A 12,572-nucleotide genomic window follows, 5' to 3' on the forward strand; every position below is an offset into this window, starting at 1 on the left:
GTTAATGATTTTTCCTCCAAATTTGGCTTTACTTTTTGTATGGCCTGACTTTTCTTCTGTGTGGTAGGCTATTATGGAAATCACAGCAACAATTTACTCAGTAAAACTGTCTTAGCCAAGTAAAAAGGGTTTTTTTCCCCCCTCAATTTCAAAAACTCTACTAATTTGTGGTGATAACAATCTTTCACATCTTGAGAGTTTGGAGAAGAAATGCAAAAATACATGATTGCCAAAAAACATGGTAAATTCCCTTTTGTGTTGCTGCACAAGTATGAATTTATCCCAACCAGACCTCCCATGTTTAGGGACTTTCCTCAAACCCCTTGACTTTTTAAGATTATGAAATGTGCTCTGGGTACAACTCCCATAAGTATCCACACCCTCCCACTCCATGAAAGAGACAGAACATCTGCTCCTCAGCTCTCTGGGAAAGTATATTTAATTATTGGATACTTTTCTTTTCAAAATGGGGCTTTTTCTTTCTTTCTTTCTTTCTTTCTTTCTTTCTTTCTTTCTTTCTTTCTTTCTTCTGGGCAAAAGCAAAATAAAATCAGCCCTTTGATGTTTAAATCAGATAATAGCATCTGTATCAACACAAATAACAGCTAATAGCATAAAAGTATGTCTTCTATACTTGCTGAGAAGGAGAAGTCAGTATCAGGTATTGGTTTTCTCAATATCCATGCAATGACACTACCTTAAGAGACTTCTAGAAGCAAGGGATGCTGAAAATGGGACAGTGGGGGAGCAAAGGAAGATTATGAAATCTTGCAGACTTGATTATGGAAACTTGCAGAATCTTACCCATAATGATCAGCTTTTGTTTCTCAATCCTAGCGGAATCTATCAGAAAATGTGTGTGTGTGTGTGTGTGTGTGAGAGAGAGAGAGAGGAGACATGATATTGAGGGAGTCAGGGATAGAAAGTAAGCATGTGAGTCTTCTTCCTGAAAAAACTTAATGCCTTCCACATCATGCTGTAAAAGACTGATAAAATGAGAAGCAGAGATTTCACTGGAGTAAATCTTTACCAAAAAAGAAAAAAAAAAAGAGCCAAGCAAGTGTGGGTCTGGCATTATTCACACTTAAACAACCAAGGAACAATATTACCAGATTTTTGTAAGAAAAAAAATTTTTTTTGCAGTTTTGTATTTTCCTAGTGTCTTATTTGTTTTAAATCTTCCTTCTTCAAAAACAAACCAAAACGAGGCAAAAAGAAGTTTGCTTTTGTTTTAGCAGGAGCAGAAGAGGACAAAGGTTTCAACTGAGTTCAATCAAATGAGTATCTTGTGAACCACTTCAAAGCCCAACAGAGTTCCTGCCCTCACGAAGTGGACGTTTCCTGGGGAGACGTACAATTAAAGACATTGCACTTCAGCTGTCACCGGAACGACTCAGAATCGGAGGGGCAGGTCAGGGAGGCACCCCCGAGAAGGGATGCTCATGCGGGGTTCCCAAACTCCGCTGCCCTGCACATGCCAATTCCAAGGTCGCTCCCTGGACCGGGTGAACTGGAATCTCTAAGAGAGGACTTATGCTCACAGTTATCCCCGGGGGAGAGCGCAGCCAGCGGCGCCCCCCTGCCCCGCCCGCCCGCCCCGCGAGGGCTCCGGCGGGAGGAGGGCCACCCAGCCCGCAGCGCAGCCGGGAGTTGAGAGGGGCACAGGGTCGGAGGAGCCCGAGCCGCGAACCGCGGCGGCCGGCAGGTGACTGGCACTGAGGGAGGGAGATGAGGAGGCAGCCAAAGCAGGAGGGGCGCGCTGCGTTCCCCTGCGGAGGCCGGCCTTTTCCCCCAAGGCCGCTGCGGGGGCAGGAAAGGGAAGGAGCCGCGGGGGCGGTGGGAACACAGCCGGGGAGGGAGGTGTCCCGGAGCCCTCCTCCTGGAACCACGCCCCTCTCCAGGGGTTCTCAACAGCCCAGAACCAGTTCTGTGGCCCTTGCTGCATTTTTTTTTTTATCTCCCCCACACTCTTTCCCTTCTATCTGTGCCCCCGCCCCCTCCATTCATCCCTGGGGAAGAGATGAGGCGTTAACATGCTTATCGTTGAGGATCAGCTGGGACACTCCCACTTTTTCACCCGCACAAGACATGGACGCAGCTTCACCAAAGAGGAAAGTGATGCAGCCCTAAACTCCTTCCACTGGGCCTCTCTCAGGCTTCCCTGTATGACTCTTCGCTCTACCTAAGGCTACTCTAGATGCTGGCACTTGTAAGTAAATATTATGGTTTGTTTGAGCCCTCTCCCTCTGACAATGGTGGTATCCATGTCCCTATGACAATATACATACTGTCCTCCCTTGTCATAGGACCATATCCTCAGGCTGCAAATCTCCGTGGCTTTATTAGAGTCAAAAGGTAACAATTTGAGTGCCCAAGACAGTAAAGGACTGTCATACAAGAGAGGAAAGGTAGGGTATTTGGTCTTCGCATTCTAGCCAGCCTCACCTCCCTGCTAAGATTCATGATGCTAGCCCACCTAGCGAAACTGGCAGTCAGGAACAGACGTCAGCGGGAAGATTTAATAAGAACATTTAGTGGTAACAGGTCAAGAGATAGATCTTTTGAAAACCACAAATTTCTCCCCAAGCCTCTGTTTAAGTGAATACACTTGCGCTAATAAGAAGTGAGGTTTCCCTGAGCGGAGGAAGTGAATAAGTGCGAGAAAACCAACCTCTGGATAACAAAGGTTATTGTCTATACCAGTCACCTCATATAAACTAAACTGCACTGGGGGGATGACATAAAGACATTTCCCTCTGTCCAGTAGGTTTTTAAACAGGACCATTGTTAAAAGAATTATTCAGGGTAGAGAATCTCAACTTAAACATACCTATGGACATTGGCCAGAAGGTCACCTCATTGTCCACACAGATTCTTGTAGCTCTATCTGGTGTTCCTGATTTTTTTTAAAGATTTATTTATTTATTTTAGAAAGAGAGAGAGCACAAGTGTAGAGGGGAAGAGCAGAGGGAGGGGGAGAAAGAAACTCAAGCAGACTGCATGCTGGGCACAGAGCCCAACGTGGGGCTCGATCCCAGGACCCTGACATCATGACCTGAGCAGAAACCAAGAGTCAGATGCTTAACCGACTGAGCCACCCAGGTGCCCTGGTGTTCCTGATTTTAATAAGCCTCCATACGTTTCTCCAGAGAGAGCTGGGGACCCAAGATGAAGAGGAGAGTGATCAAAGAATGACTGACCCAAAACTTTGTTTTCTACTCTAAGTCTAGCCCAAACAAACGATTTGAACCCAAAATCAAAAGATAGTCTCCTCTACCCAGAAGTATTTTCTCTTAAAGCCATGTCAGTATGTTGGAAAGAGTGTTCATAGTTTGAAAACATTTCATAAAGTTCATTATTAAGATCTAGAAATGTATTTTGGGGAAGGAAAGCTTTCATACAACAACTGATCCCAAGGGGTATGTAGAAGTGTCTTTGCATTAGAATCTTGTTGTGGAAAAAAAAAAAAAATCCCTCAGTGTGAATTGAGTTACTGTTCTATGGCTGTAGTTTAATTTGTTGAATGAAGCCCGATCCAGATTAAAAGTAAAGCAATTCAAAATACAAATCTAAAAGATGAGCTCCTGACTGAACTCTCTAAAAAAGAGAAAACCTAACACATAACAAAAGCATCACAGTTTCAAGCTATTCTTCCCAGGAGATGGAAAGAAAAATGGAGCAATAAACAGAAACAGAAATACAGGAGAGAGTAGGAAGTCGGAATATTCTGTTATCCACCGGCAGAGAGCTTGTCTATGTCTCACACTTCAACTGAATCCGAATTCTGAATGTAAAAGTGAGATAGAATAATAACTCTTTACTTGGGTGTTTGATATAGTCTAAAGCTGGTGAATATGGATTCAGAAACATCTGTCTTCAACATCATCTGTCTATGGCTTGCCTTAGACTAAAATCTTGGGTGGAACTAACTAGTAGCTCCAGTCATGCAAGCCAATGCCTCCAGGGGTAGGAGGTGAGAACACAGAAATACTAATACAGCCATCAGAGAAACGACTTGAAGCCAGCAGCTGACACTGTTTAGTCTCACTGACTTATGAGGACTGGGTAGTTTTAAAAGTGAATTATGAAAGTGGTTAAGGGCTAGCTTGAGGAAAATGTTGGCAGGTATCAAAACCAGACTGCTTGTGGCCACTTCTAAGATTTCAGTTGACATGAGTTTGTGGTTGAGAAGTCGAGAGGGCTCCTGAGGAGCGAGAGTTCAGCCTTTTCTAGTCCGGTGCCAAATCCAAGCAAGGCATGAAAACCAATTTTTATACAGTCAAAGACACCGCCAGTATATAAAGTTTTATAATCTGATGTGTACTACATGATCCTTGCTGTTTAAATTTCCATCATGCTGAGAATGCAGAATGGAAGTCACCGAATGAGGGGGGCAAGTCTAGACCTGCTCAGGGCCCAGGGGTTAAAAAGTTTATATGAGTAATTACTTAGGCTTTCAGCCTGAATAATTCAGTATCAGAATCAGGGCTGGTCCTAAAGAGAGAAGCCAGGGCATGAGAAAAGCTGGAGATAGAGGAAGACATGTGGCTGTATATATATATAATTGCCTCAGCTGAGTTGGCTGGTTGGTTGGTTTGATTTGTTTTCTTTTTTTTTTTTTAAGATTTTATTTATTTATTTTGACAGAGAGAGAGAGAGAGACAGAGAGAGAGGGAACACAAGCAGGGGGAGTAGGAAGGGGAGAAGCAGGCTTCCCGCGGAGCAGGGAGCTCAGGACCCTGGATCATGGCCTGAACCGAAGGCAGACGCTTAACAACTGAGCCACCCAGGCGCCCCTGGTTTGATTTGTTTTCTATGCCTTATCACTAAATTGTTCTTTGAGAGGAATGGAGGGGAGTGTCCTAATACGGCCACCTACATCAAGAATACTAACATATTTTTGAGTCATCTCCCTGTCTCTTCCACACTAATCTGTTTCAGTTTTACTCTATGCACAATTGCAGTTTTGTGCCTTCTCTTCATCAACCTGGGAACTTATTTTTTCTCTTTTTCTGTACCTGATGCACAGTTTCCTGATCTCCTTTTTCTTTATTTATCTCTGTGTCTTATTAGACCAATCCTTCAGTAACTTTTGTAGAAAAGATGCATGTTTTGAGACTTTAATATGTCTATAAGCATCCTCACTTATGAGGTGCCTCGGTGGCTCAGTTGGTTAAGTGTCTGACTCTTGATTTCGGCTCAGGTCATGATCTCGGGGTCTTGAGATCAAGCTCCAAGTCAGGCTCTGCACTCAGCAGGGAATCTGCTTGAGATTCTCTTTTTCCCTATCCCTCTGCCCCTCCGCCCACAGCATATGTGTGTGCTCTCTCTCTAAAAAAACAAACAAAAAATCCTCACTTGAGGATTTGACTTGATAAAGAATTCCAGGTTGGAAAACATTCCTTCAGAATTTTAAAGACATTGTTATGTTTTTTCCAGCTCCCACTGTTATAACTAAGAAGTCTGGTTCACTTCTAAAACTCAGTTGTGTGTGTGTATATGTGTATATATGTGTGTGTGTGTGCTTGGTTTGGTTTGTTTTTTAATCTATAGAAGCTTCTGGGGTTTTCTTTCCTTCCTCTTGCTCTGAAATTTCATAATAATGAATCTTGGGTGTTTTGTTGTTTGCCTGTGTTTGTAATTTATTACTTTGGAACCTCAGTGTAGAAACTCATGTTCTTCAGCTTTGAAACTTTTTCTTGAATTATATCTTTGATAATTTTCTCCTTTTTTCTCTGTCTCTCTGGAATTCTTATTAATTCAATATTTTATTTACTGGATTGAGCCTCTACTTTTCTTATCTTCTTTTATGAGAATAAAAGTTGTCTTTGTTTCTTTCTTGTACATTTTGAACAATTTTCAACCTTATCTTTTTGCCTTTCTATTAAATATCTTATTTTAATTTTGCTATATTTAATTTCTAACAGCTCTTTCCTGTTGCAGACTACTCTTATTTGGTAAATGCAGTATCTTCCTTCTCTCGCTGAGGACAGTACTTATTGAGGCATTTGTTTTGCTTTAGTTTGAGTTTCCTTTCTTTGAAACTCTTTCCTTTTTTTCTTTCTTTGGGTTTGTTTTACCTTTCCTGTTGGAGTCTCTTCTAAGGAACTGGTTATGCTTGGCTGTCACTCATATTTAAGGGAGAGGAACTAGAGCACTAATTTTAACCTCAGTGTGCCTCAGTGGGGTTTATGTGTTTTGCATATGGGAGTGCCAAACAGGGACCAGTGTTTTCACTGGATGGTCCCAAATAGCAATATCAACAGGTCTTTTTTTTTTTTTTGTGGGCCAGTTTCTCCAGAGAGAACTCTTCCGATGTCCAGTTACTGCCAGGGTGCTGGGGACCTCATCAGGGAAGTAAGACATACTCACTGAATGCCCTCCTGGGGCTACTGCAACATACCGCACGTTTAGCTGCCCTTGGCGAGCGAGAATCCAGGTTCTCTGCTCCAGTTTCTACAGAGATTATGCCGGCCTCTTGTTCAGGTTGCCAGGAATAGTCATCCAGCTGGGTGTGAGAAAGGGGAGACGGGATTCTAACTGCTCCATAAACAGAATTTCCAGCCTGCTGAAATACCTTTCCTGCCAACTCTTGAGCCTGTCCCAGATTCTATGCAATAATAAAAGGACTCCTCATTGTCATTCCTCTCTGATAAGTCTCTTTCTGAGTCCTCTCCGCTTCCCATCTTCCAGAACTTCATTGATACTTCCAGTCCACTCTTCGCCCTCTCTTACTCTGCTTGTCCTTTGGTCTTAAGCCTTTTAAAATTACTCATGGTCAGCTTTGAAAGACTTGGGAGGGAAAAGAGGCAGCCACGTGCATTCAGTCTACCATGGCATTTAATAATGTTACATATTTTACTATCCTTGTTCTTAATACATAATAATATTATTAGCTAACATTGCTATTATAATAACCATTGCTCACTTCCTCCGGTCACCGTGAATATAAAGAAGTTAAAATAAGGAAGTACTATTGGGGAAAAGTAAAAACATGGGCATGTTTTGTGTATCTCAGCCTGGCTCTGAATAGCTCAGCAATGGAACATTCTTTCTCCTCGCTCTCAACTAAATGATACCTCTTCTGTGGCTTTCCCCAAGCTTTTTGGGTTCCTTTCCTATGGTAACTTTTCAGTAGGGCCCCTGATTACATTTTGACCTCCCGGTGGCCCTCTGGCTCCTTGCAAGTCCTTCTCTCACAACCTATCTCAGCATTTCCACATTTCCTTCACGTCTTACTGTTTCCACGTGCTCTGGTTGGCTTTCCCCATGCTCTGGTTGGCTTTCCCCTTGTCAGGTCATCTGCAGGTCTCGATAATTCGGCTCACTGATCACTGACCCAGCAAGGCAGACTTGAACTTCAAATTAAGTCCTTTAATTGTGGCATGTTCTCCCAAGCTCCCCAGAGAAAAGCCTCCGTGTGGGAGTGAAATAGTAAAAGAAGTAAGAACAAACCGGTGTTTTTCAAAACATTTCCAACAATTCCATAAGCAAGGAAAAATTGGCACGTTAACCCTGGAGGGGTGAGAACCCAGAGTGTTCTACACCCTGAGGTTGTAGATGAAGTCCTGCGCGAGGGTGTCATGGAGCTCAGTGGAGACCTCGAGTGTCTCCTGGATTGTATGAATGGGGAAGAGTAAGTATGACTTCTCCCCTTCTTAACTTGGAGTTGTTCGATGGGACAGGCCAAAATCCTTTCTTTGCCTGGAATATGAATTACTGGCCATTCCCCCATAAACCTGTGGATACAGGGGCTCAAATTCCTGAAGAAATCTTCAATGTCCATTCCTGTTTCTGTCTGTCTTTCTCTGTAAGTACTGCATAATCATCTTGAGAACTGGAATTCTGACTGCAAGTGAGATCTCTGCTCTGCAGAACATTTCCCTTGACTTAGGATCCGTCCACTTATTTGTGTATATACTACCGGGATGGAATTGCCCTGAAAAAAGAATGCTACGCACTAAGACCACTGGTTTTATGCAGAAGCTCTTGGCCCTTGAGTGAAAGGGCAGAGAAAAAAAAATGTAAGGAAATGACAAGGTGACACCACCAACACAAAGCAAAAGCACAGGGCCTTGTGGTGACATGTGCAAAGGGGTAATTGTTTGGCAACTTCCTTTCTACCAAGAAACAATATACTGTAAGATCAAGCTAGGGAAACTATACAGTTAATCATCCAGCATGTGAATAAGGTTAAATAATGGAATAACTTAGGTAAAGATGCAATAGTTGGCTGAAAGCCTCTGAATGGCAATTGTTTAATATGAAAGAAACACTGGCAAAATCTCAAGTCAGAAATCCCTGGTTGATTGAACTCTCCATTCCCACCGTCCCTTAGCAAACCTCCCAGTAAGCGGAGGAGGTTTGCCAATGCCACAGAATATTTTGGTTTTATGGAAGATTGTTTATCTTGGCTGCTACAGTTCCACATGTCATCCCTTACCTTCTCTTGGGTTGAAGAATACTCAGCTCACAGACGAGATAAGAGAAGTTGCCCTTTGGAATAAAATAAAGAAAATACGTTTTGATTTACCAGATATTTCATGGAACGAGTGAAGACTTGCATGTTCCTTAAATGTCCCCTCACCATCTGTTGCTTTCCCCAACTTTTACCTCCCCCAAAATAGGCTTTAGTAAGACCGAACGATGGGAATTTATACCAGCCTTGGACCATTCAGGATATGACCCCCCCCTTTTTTTTTTAAATAGAACAGCCTCTTTTCCCAGTCACAAAACTGAGTTAATTGTAATTTCCACCATCAATACCCAATTGCGAGTAAAGTAATAAAAATAACAGAGCAGTTTATCACAGAACTGACTTTCAAATAATTCTTTCATCCACATTTTTTTTCTGGTAAATACAGGACCTTTGTAATTTCTGTAGGAAAATTGAAGTGATTTATATAAAAGATAATGTGAGAGGTTTAATAAGTTAGGGGAAGTCATAACCAATGAAACACAAAAAAGGGACAATTTGGGGGGAGATATTTAACTAACTAGCCCTCGTTAAAAATGCCAACATGGCCAAAGGTTCCATATCTTTCCGTAAGTGGTGATTGTAAGATATTTTAAAGCTTGCACCACCCTCGCAAAGATGCAGCTGCTGTGCTGTTTTTCTTGGCAAAAGTCAGGATCCTTTGTGGGTACTGAATAAACTTGAGCTTCGAAGCTGAGCAACTCTAGAACGAGACTGCTGGATAGTTCTCCCGAGAGTTCAAATATTTGAGTAAAAAAATGTGTGTAAAACTCACTTCTTGTTTGGATGCAAGGAAATATGGACACTTAACCAGGTGTGAAAACATGGCTGAGCTTCTGTAAATGTGGTGTTGGGTATCCCTCGTCTCAAGGGATGATGGGAAATGAGCCTTCCCAGGCCACAGACTCTTGGCAGAAAAGCTCAGCTCCCCAACATGCACTAAGAAGTGTCCATCTCTACTTTGTTGACCCAGTTTCCTTGGGGCTTTCAATTAGGAACACATTCCTTTTCTCCCTTTACTGTTTTCAGGTTTAGTCCAGGTCAATAAGCACCTGAAGCTTTTTGGACAGCAAATAATAAGCTTAATCAGCCTCCTGATGAGTGAAAATGCTCTCGGAGTCTTGCAGCACTTGAGCCTTTGGCATTTTCCTATTCAAGATAAGCCTAGATAATATCTGGGATCAAATGTAGTTGATGAGGTTTGAAGTGCCCAAATGCTTACTCCTTTTTTTTCTTTTAAAGAGAACTTAGCCCTATTACACTAAAAAAAGTAGACTATTAAGTACATGGTTTCCTCACCAAAAACTTCTTTTTTAAAACAAGTGTTCTTTAGAACCAAAATATAAAAGTGGCAAAAAAAATTTCTGCAGTAAAATTAGTTGCTCATGGGATGCAAAGACGCTAGGAAGAGAATATTTTAACCTGGCAAAGAGCCGAAGTACACACTCTTAATATCTGTAGAAGTTACCAAAATCTTTAATTTGAGGAGGACTGATTTAAAAAAAAAAGAATAGTTTTATAGAGATAAACAATCAATAAACAATGCAAGGGGGCCCTCTCAGATACACAGCACCCATGACTTTCTTTGGTAAATTAACCTAGTTCGAGTTACTCTTTGTAAATAAAAGAATGCCTTAACCATTTTATTTTTACTTATAGTTGATAAAATTAAATCCATATTTCTAAGTTTTTTTTTTTTCTATCTATTCTTCTGTATACTAGGTAGTCCCAGGCACTCTGCATGATTCCTCACGCAAATGGCTTGCAGGAGACCATCACTTTTCCTGATTACTACGGCATCGTTCAGTGCACTGAAGTCATCGTCCTTTCGAGACGTATTTTACGCCATCACTCATTGTTAATGGATAGATGAAAACTGCACAAGTCAAATATATTCCTTGTGAAAGGGCTAAGAGCCTCCTTTTTCTAGATAGGGTCTCAAAGGCCCTGGATGGAACAAAAAAGGAAGATCTGAGTCAGCCCATTAAAAGGGGGAACTTGTTTCAGTAAACCTGGCAACAAAGCCATCTGCCTAGAAGAAACACTTTCTGGGGCACCTGACTTGCATTGTCCTTGGCTAGCTACCGCTTTCAACTTCTGCAGACTTGCAAGCATGACTTCCTCCCGAGCCGGTTTCCTCTGCCTGCCTCTGATCCCCAGCAGCCCAAGACCCACCGTCTGCTCTGCACATGGCCGAGGCTCACCCAGCGGCATGCCAGAGAATGGTTGCCTCCTCGCTACTTCATAATGATGATGAAAGTGTGTAGCCATAAAGTATGCGTTAATCAGGACTAAGTGGAAATCATCTCTGTGGTACCATGGGGAAACTGAGGAATGATGCATATCCTTGTCAAAATTCACCTGCCAACAGACCTTGGAGATAAATATAAAGCAAGTTGGGGTTTTAGACAAAGCCAGGGAGTGCCGGTTTGAGAAACAAAGCAGTGTCATGAAGGCTGAAGTCCCCACCAAATAATAATGTTTCAATTCAAATAAATTTAACTTATTCAATATTAGGTGTTATAGGAACCCAGAGAGAAAAAGATGACTTCTGATTAGAACGTTGGGAAGACGTATGAAGAAGGTAGCACTAGAGCAAGATTTTGAAGATGAGGCTGAACGTGGGCTCCTCACAAAAGGATGTGAGAAGGAACTCATGTGGGACAGAAGGAACAGTAGCAGCAAAGGCAGAGGCAGAAACAGGAATTGGTGTGGCACAGAGGGGAGGAGAGAAGCTGGAAAAGCAGTTTGAAGGCCCTACCTTGGTTGGTCTGACTTCCACGCTTCTTCTGTAGACAGAGGAGAGTCTTTGACAGTTTCTGAGCAGGAGATTGTCAGAATCAGAGTAGCATTCTCAAAAAAAGTGAATCTGGCCATGCAGGTGGATTGGAGTGGAGAGAGGAAGGACATAAAGCAGACAGCAGCTAGGTGGCTGATGCAGTAATCCTCAAGTGAGATGAGGGTCTGAGTCACAGATGATGTGGGGCTGGAAGTGGTGGGCAGACGGGAGAAACAGAACAAAGGATCAGTCACAAAGGCCTGGACATGAGCTGACCCTGAGTGGAGAAGAAGGAGGCAACTACAAGGTCACACTGAGGTTGCAAGCCCACGTGACCAGGATGGCTCTATCACTAAGCATGGTCACAAGAACTTGTCTGAGATATATTTCACTTAAAGGAATATCCAGGCATCTAAGTCCAGCCTTGAAAATGGGGGACTGCAGGAGGGAAAAGGGCTAAGAGCCAGAAAAGGTGGTAGGGCAGGGGTCTGCCAGAAGGTGGGACCCCAAGACAACTAACATAGTGTTGCTCACTTAATCAGTATCAATTGATAAGTATTAATTAATTAAATGAAAGAGAGTAGAGAAGGGGAGAAATATATCAATATATATTTACAAGTCCCACTTGTAGCAAAGATTGAACTCAATGAAATGCAGATACAGATAAAGGTTGAAAAGTATAAGAGACCTGAGGAAGTAGGAACTCTAAAAAGCTTAAATTCAGAGTATTTCTGCCATCTAGAATTTACTTAATAAGATAGACATACCATGATGTAATTGTATCACAGAGCATAACTTGCATTAATGAACTATGGCAACCATTCACAAAATCCAAGAATATTTTTTAAAGTACCAAGAGTACTGCTTTGCTCAATAAATTGTGTAATCAAAATGAACCTATGGCATTCTTCTAAACTAGTGGAATTTCTGAATCTGAGAATCCAGGCACCCTGCTGCCAGACGTGGCTCATTATACAGGAAGTCCAATAGTTTGAATCTCTCATTGAGAACGATGCTTCTGTTCATCAACTGTTGTAAATAGTTTTGTTTTGTTTTGTTTTTTCTTCCTCCTAAACTAGCAGCATGTTAGAACAGCTAAGTTGGAGACAATGCTTATTTCTCCAAGCACTTGATTTTTTTTTCTCTCCCATTTCTTAAGAGGTTGGGTGCTAGTGGAAGATAAGCATGTGTACTTGTCCAAAAAATTGTCAGAAGCAGAAAAGAAGTGGGGAATGGTGGTAATATTACCAATTTGTATTTAAATACCATCCTTTCATGGAAGAGCTGAGAATGATCTTAGAACTATTTCATTACACC

At 42.1% G+C, this 12,572-nt stretch overlaps 1 long non-coding RNA gene across 1 annotated transcript; it reads left to right on the forward strand.

Moving 5' to 3' along the window:
* The first annotated feature begins 286 nt into the window (after window positions 1-286).
* On the forward strand, window positions 287-12,151 carry LOC145721694 (uncharacterized). Its single transcript, XR_014145539.1, has 2 exons — window positions 287-2,209; window positions 10,199-12,151. It is a non-coding gene; the product is annotated as an uncharacterized LOC145721694 (long non-coding RNA).
* The last annotated feature ends 421 nt before the right edge of the window (window positions 12,152-12,572 follow it).

The sequence above is a fragment of the Leptonychotes weddellii genome, chromosome 5, assembly GCF_054177405.1.
Source record: "Leptonychotes weddellii isolate Sample4059 chromosome 5, ASM5417740v2, whole genome shotgun sequence".
Classification (NCBI taxonomy): Eukaryota; Metazoa; Chordata; class Mammalia; order Carnivora; family Phocidae; genus Leptonychotes; species Leptonychotes weddellii.